This window comes from Castanea sativa, chromosome 12 (genome assembly GCF_040712315.1).
Source record: "Castanea sativa cultivar Marrone di Chiusa Pesio chromosome 12, ASM4071231v1".
NCBI classification, from domain to species: Eukaryota; Viridiplantae; Streptophyta; class Magnoliopsida; order Fagales; family Fagaceae; genus Castanea; species Castanea sativa.
The window spans coordinates 22450071-22458061 of NC_134024.1; the positions used below are offsets into that span (position 1 = coordinate 22450071).

At 32.2% G+C, this 7991-nt stretch overlaps 1 pseudogene; it reads left to right on the forward strand.

Annotated features, from left to right (window-relative positions):
* Positions 1-1948: 1948 nt before the first annotated feature.
* On the forward strand, positions 1949-5078 carry LOC142621352 (myrcene synthase, chloroplastic-like; annotated as a pseudogene).
* Positions 5079-7991: the final 2913 nt, after the last annotated feature.

Sequence of the window (7991 nt, forward strand, 5' to 3'; positions counted from 1 at the left end):
TCCTTTTACTATTGCTTCTGACTATATATTACTTGGAAACTGACTCGCCCTGGTGACAAAATTGTGATGTAGGGAGAAACTTGCTGAAAACTGATATTGGTGGGTCTCGTAAATAGTACACGAGTCCCGTAAACATTCATGGCTCAATAGTGCGTGAACAGTAACAATGCATGAATGGTGAATTTTGTTCCCTCTAAAACGCATGTAGCAGGAAAAAAAACCTGAAAACGCAGAACGCGTTGGAAATAATTTGTGTCCAAACCCACCCTATATGTAACCTACTTGCTTTCTCTCCCTGCTTGTAATTTCACAAGAGCACTTCCCCCATCTAAACCTCAATCTCACTTAGTATAACTACCAGCTAGCACGGCAAACAGCAATACTTCAAATAATTCCATTATAGTTCGGCGATCGGCAAATTACCAAACCTTCCATTTGGGATTATGATTAGATCCAGTCACTGAGAAACAAATATGTGGTATCATTTTGTTATTGATTTCAATTGCTATATCCTTTTTCTAGTGCTTCTGACTATATATTACTTGGAAACTGACTGGCCCTAGTGACAAAATTGTGATGTAGGGAGAAACCTGCTAAAAATTGATATTTGTGGGTCCCGTGAACAGTACACAGGTTCATTGTTCACACAAAAATCAACATTCGTGGCTCAATAGTTCGTGAACTGTAACAATGCATGAACGGTGAATTTTGTTCCCTCTAAAACTCGTGTAGCAGGAAAAAAAAACGTTAAAACGCAAAACGCGCAGGAAATAATTTGTATCCAAACCCACCCTATATGTTACCTACTTGCTTTCTCTCGCTACTTGCAATTTCACAGGAGCACCTCCCCCATATAAAACTCAATCTCACTTAGTATAACAACCAGCTAGCGCGGCAGACAGCAATATTTCAAATAATTCCATTATTGTTCGGTGATCGGCAAATTACCAACTTTCCATTTGGCATTATGATTACATCTAGTCACTGAGAAAAAAATATGTGGTATCATTTTGTTATTGTTTTCAATTGCTATATCCTTTTACTATTGCTTCTGACTATATATTACTTGGAAACTGACTGGCCCTAGTGACAAAATTGTGATGTAAGGAGAAACTTGCTGAAAAGTGATATTTGTGGGTCCAGTAAACAGTACACGGGTGCACTATTCACACGAAAAGTCAACATTCTTGGCTCAATAATGCTTGAACAGTAACAATGCATGAACGGTGAATTTGGTTCCCTCTGAAACGCGTGTAGCTAGAAAAACAAAATGTGAAAACGCAAAGCACAAAACGCGCAGGAAATAATTTATATCCAAACCCACCATATATGTAACCAACTTTTTTTCTCTCCTTACTTGCAATTTCACAAGAGCACCTCCCTCATCTAAAACTCAATCTTACTTAGTATAACTACCATCTAGCACGGCAGGCAACAATACTTCAAGTAATTCCGTTATTGTTTGGCAATTGGCAAATTACCAACCTTCCATTTGGGGTTATGATTACATCCAGTCACTGTGAAGCAAATATGTGGTATCATTTTATTATTGTTTTCAATTGCTATATCCTTTTACTAGTTCTTCTAAATATATATTACTTGGAAACTGACTGGCCTTAGTGATAAAGTTGTGAAGTAGGGAGAACCTTGCTGAAAAGTGTTATTTGTGAGTCCCGTGAAAAGTACACGAGTGCACTGTTCACACAAAGAGTCAACATTCATGACTAAATAGTGCATGAACAGTAACAATGCATGAACGGTGAATTTTTTTCCCTCTAAAACGCGTGTAGCAAGAAAAAAAAAACGTGAAAACACAACGCGCAGGAAATAATTTGTATCCAAACCCACCCTATATGTATCCTACTTGCTTTCTCTCCCTACTTGCAATTTCACAGGAGCACCTCCCCCATCTAAAACTCAATCTCATTCAGTATAACTACCAACTAGCATGGCAGACAGCAATACTTCAAACAATTCCATTATTGTTCAGCGATCGGCAAATTACCAACCTTCCATTTGGGATTTTGATTATATCCAGTCACTGAGAAACAAATATGTGGTATCATTTTGTTATTTTTTTCAGTTGCTATATCATTTTACTAGTGCTTCTGACTATATATTACTTGGAAAGTAACTGGCCCTAGTGGCAAAATTGTGATGTAGGGAGAAACTTGCTGAAAAGTGATATTTGTAGGTCCCGTAAACAGTACACGGGTGTACTGTTCACACAAAAAGTCAACATTCATGGCTCAATAGTGCGTGAACAGTAATAGTGCGTGAACAGTGGATTTTGTTCCCTCTGAAACGCGTGTAGCGAAAAAAAAACATGAAAACGCAAAACGCGTAAGAAATAATTTGTATCCAAACCCACCATATATGTAACCTACTTGCTTTCTCTCCCTACTTGCAATTTTACAGGAGCACCTCCCCCATCTAAAACTCAATCTCACTTAGCATACCTACCAGCTAGCGTGGCAGACAGCAATACTTCAAATAATTCCATTACTGTTCGGCAATCGGCAAATTACCAACCTTCCATTTGGATTATGATTACATCCAGTCACTGTGAAACAAATATGTGGTATCATTTTGTTATTGTTTTCAATTGCTGTATCCTTTTACTAGTGCTTCTGACTATATATTACTTGGAAACTGATTGGCCCTAGTGATAAAATTGTGATGTAGGGAGAAACTTGCACTGGACAAAGTAATATGTTGAAGGAACATGTGAGGATGATGATTCACAATGTGGTGGATCCTTTAGAGCAACTCGAGCTGATAGATATCTTGCAAAGACTTGGATTGTCTCATCACTTCATGGGTGAGATGAAGAGAATATTGGAAGGTCTATAGAACAATGATCAAAGTGGTGATACGTGGAGGAAGGAGAATTTATATGCCACGACTCTTAAATTTAGACTTCTAAGACAACATGGATATAATATCTCTCAAGGTAATTTAGGAACGCGGACAAAAAAAAAAAAAAAAAAAAAGGAATAAATGGAAAGAGTACATTTAGGTAAAGAGTTTATTTCTTGTATTTGACAGTGTACATATTACCATATTATAGTTAATAATTATTGTGTTGATCATTGCAGGAGTTTTCAATATTTTCAAGGATAAGAGAGGGAAATTTAAGGCATGCCTTTGTGAGGAAACCAAGGGTATACTATCCTTGTATGAAGCATCATTCCTTTTGACAGAAAGTGAGAATATGTTGGAGGAATTGAGAAATTTCGCAACCGAGCACCTCCAAGAATACGTCAAGCAGAATAAAGATAAAACTCTTTCTGCTATGGTGACTTATGCCTTGGAGATTCCACTGCATTGGAGAATTATAAAGTTTGAAACAAGGTGGTTTATTGATATATATAGGAGTAGAGAAGACATGAACCCTATCTTACTTAAGCTTGCAGAAATGGATTTTAAGATGTGCAAGCAATCCACCAAGAAGAACTAAAACAAGTGTCAAGGTTAGAAAGTTTATTAGTTCTAACATTAATTAATATGTTAATTACTTATAACATATAATTAATATGTTAATTACTTATTGTTGAAGATCTATATAGATCCTCTATTGAAGAGTATAACGATGTATATTGAAGTTAAAATCAATTGAAGTGTATAATGATGAATATTAAAATTAAATTAAATCTCATGGGAACATAAAACATATAATCAAGTTTATTCTAACCTAAAATTTAAAGTTAGGTTATTGATATTCTCTTGTTTGGTTCATAAAAAGGTGGTGGAAGAACACTAGGCTTGGAGAAAATTTGACCTTTGCAAGGGATAGGCTGACGGAGCTTTTCTTCTGGTCAGTGGGTATGATATATCAACCTCAGTTTGGATGTCAGAGGATAAATTTAACAAAGCTAGGTGTACTTATAGTAATAGTAGACGATGTTTATGACGTATATGGAACTTTAGATGAACTTGAGCTCTTCACAGATGCCATTGAGAGGTTTGTATAAATGGCATTAGTACATTACTCCTCAAACCCTTTAAAGCTAGCTATTTTTGACATAAAGACTAAAAACTTACTCTTTCATCTTTTTCTTTTTTCTTTTTTCTTTTTTCTTTTTTCTTTTTTCTTTTTTCTTTTTTTTTTTGTGCGACTCCAGATGGGAGCTCAATGCAATGGATCAGCTTCCAGATTATATGAAGATATGTTTCCTCATTCTCTACAACTTTGTTAATGAAATGGCTTTTGATCCCCTTAAGGAACAAGGATTTCACATCATTCGATACCTTAAAAAAGCGGTATTGACTTGATTGACTTCTAAATCCATCATTATTTATTGTTAACATTTTCTCTTAAATACATGATGGTTTTAATTCCTGTAATTCATGGTCCCATTTAATTGTTTCAGTGGTCAGATTTATGTAAATCTTATTTGTTGGAGGCCAAGTGGTATCACAATGGATATATACCAAGCCTTGCAGAATACCTTGAGAATGCATGGATTTCAGTATCAACACCAGTTATACTAATGCACGCGTACTTTATGGTCACCAATCCAATAACGAAGGAAGCCTTGGATTGCTTGGAAGAGTACCCCAAAATATTCTATTGGTCATCAATGATTCTACGACTTACAGATGATCTTGGAACATCTACAGTATGTTAATCACACTATCCTAATAGTTTCATTAAGAATGCTTTCAACTACTTCACACAAGCATAGCCTAACAATGTTTTATTTTTATTTTTTTTTTCTTTGGAAACTTAGAGTGAATTAAAAAGAGGTGATGTTCCAAAATCAATCCAATGTTACATGAATGAAACTGGTGCTAGTGAAAAAGATGCTCGTGAGTACGTGAAGTCTTTGATTAGTATAGCATGGAAGAAGGTGAATGAAGAGAGAGTTGCGAGTTCTCCATTCTGTCAAACATTTATTGAAATTGCAATGAACCTTGCAAGGATGGGTCATTTCATGTACCAATATGGAGATGGGTTCGGTGTTGCAGACCAAAAAACTAAAGATACTGTATTATCGTTACTTATTCAACCCATTCCTCACTCCAGGATGTCTTCTGGCAATTCAAATACTACATCAAACTTGAACATCAATTAAGTGAAGACTTTAAACCATGATTATGAGTATGGATTTTGGTTTTGGGGGAGTTATCTTATTTGATAAGTGGGTTGGGGCGTTGTACAACAGGTGGCCGATTAAGGTTTTTTCTATGGACCCCCCAAAATAAAGTAGGAATTTGGTTTTCTAACATGTAGCGGTTAATAAATCTTTTATCTATACTACTATTTAAGCGGCTGCACCTGTTTAGATTCCACATTTTGAATGTCTAAAATACCCTCATCATATCCACTTACAAGTTTTCAACTAACGAGGGTAAATATGTAAATTAAAACTCCTACAATTTAAAACCCACAAACTCACGTACGCTTTACAGTTTCTATCTCACTTTCTATCTCTCATTCTTCTTCAGATTGAAGACATTTAGTTTAGCTTTACATCTTCCTTTCTTTTTCTTCAGATCAAAGACATTTATTGTTAGAGGCTCCAACAAATTTCTAGGTTCTATCTTTTACAAGTTCCTCTTTGTTTTCTTTTCTTTGGTTTATGATTGACTTTCTTTGAGCTCTACTTTTTTTTTTTTTTCCATGTATCACGTTAACTTTTTTTTTTAAATATAATTTTGAAATGAATGGTTCCTTCATATACTCTATCACTATACTTCTTAATGAATTGTCATTTCATGTTGTAGGTATTGTGATCCAAAGACAGGGCTGCCTTATGTTACAAAAGAAGCATTCAACCAACAAATTTTCAAGTTCTATCTTTTGCAAGTTCCTCTTTGTTTTCTTTTCTTTGATTTATGAATGATTTTCTTTAAGTTCTGCTTTATATATATATATATATATATATATATATATATATATATATATATATATATATATATATATGTATATGTATCACGTTAACACGTTAACTCTCTTTCTTTTTTTTCTTTTTTAAATGTAATTTTGAAATTTTGAATTGAAATAAAAATAGTTACTACAATACTTCCTGATTAATGATTAATTACTATATCCTTCTATTTACTCACTTCTTCTTTTTTCCTTCTTCATATTTTTTTTTCTTTTTAATAATTTTTTTTACCTTCATTGTACATGTTTTTGGCCTTAACGTTTTTTAGTTTTTTTTTTTACCATCATTGTATATGTTTTTGGCATTAAATTTTATTTTTTTATTTAGTTATTTATTTAATTAGTTGATGATGTAGTGATTAGATTTTAAAGAGTCCATAATAGAGTTAAATTCTAACTTTGGTTCGTTGATTAAATTTTTTTTTTTTAAATACTTGGTTTAACCCTAATTCTTTTATCTCTCTCAGGTTCACGTACGCACAAATTTTTTGGTTTGCATTGAGGAGTCATTAGAATGGAATATTAGATAAGTTCGAGTGAGAGACTTTACAGAAATTATTATATGTATTAAACCTCACATAAAGTGGGTGTTATCAAAGAAATTGTTGTAAAAAAATTTCTTTTTTAATAGAAACTATATTCATCATTTGTATAATTCTATGTCAAATTCTATTTAAATTTTTTTTTCCATAAGTATTAATTTACTACTTCATAAAAAATGTTACGTACCTTTTTCTCAGTTTTAAAGGTTTTTGATGTTGTTGATATATTTGAAATTTAAACTATTTTTAACTTTTGTTATGGATGTGTAGTAAGTGGCTAACTTTTAGGACTAAAAAATTAAATTTTTGGATTAAACAAAAATTGATAAATGCTATAAAATTTGAAATTTAAGCTTTTATTTACTTATGTTATGGATGTTTAGTAAATGACTAAATTTTAGGATTAAAAAACTACATTTTAGGATTAGACAAAAAATTATAACTGCCATACATAAAAGTTGAAAAAAAAAAAAAAAAAAAAAAAAACATCAACACCACCAAAAAGGGGGGAAAAAAAAACAAACAAATGTGGATGTGTAGTAACTAAATTTTACGATCTTTCCAGGAGCATTTCCTAAAAATTAGTAGAAGCATTCAAATCCCAATCCAAAAATGCAAGCCATGTACCAGGTGGTTGGGTAGTTTTGAGATAGAAAGTGAGATTTTTTTAAAATAGTACATGGATAAAATATGAGATTTTTTTTAAACGTGTAATTTTTTTTCCAAAATATGGAAGAGATTTTTTTTTTTTTTTTTAAAGAAGAGGAAAACGTGAATTTGGGTTAAAAAAAAAAAGGTGGTCGGGTAGTTTTTAAATGCGGGATAGAAAGTGAAATTTTTTTAAATAGTACATGGATAGAACATGAGAATTTTTTTAAACGTGTAATTTTTTATTTTTTTGAATAAACTTTTAAATAAGAATAGGGTCACACCAATTCTCCACCTTAATCTTTTAAATTTCCCTAAAATTTAGCATTTTATTTTCTTTCAAAATTAGATGTGTTAGTTCCTAAATATAAGGATATGGATGGAGAAATTATAATAGTGGTTTTATAGTAGGAGTCTTCTTTTTTTTTTTTTAAATATGGAAGATATTTAAAAGTAAAAAGAAAAGAGGAAAATGTGAGATGTTTTTCTTTACAAAAGAAAACGTGATTAAGGAAAATGAAGTTAAAAAAAAAAAAGATAAATCTTGATAAAAGAAAAAAGGAAAAAATGAAAAGAGAGAGAGAGAGAGAGAGAGAGAGAGAGAGAGGTGAGCATATCTTTTTGGATAATATCGTAAGGACGTATAGTTTTTTTTTTTTTTTTTCAACAAACCGCATGAGACCTAATTAAAGAAGTTAGTTAAGTTCAGATAAAACATTAGCATTATTTGGATTTTGAACAAACCGAAAGGAAACCTGAGGTTGTTTAAAAATTAAAAAAATAATAAAATAAAATAAAACGTGGGATTGTGGGTTAGATTTTTAACTTTTGTTGAGGATGTGTAGTAAGTGGCTAACTTTTAAGACTAAAAAACTAAATTTTTGGATTAAACAAAAATTGATAAATGT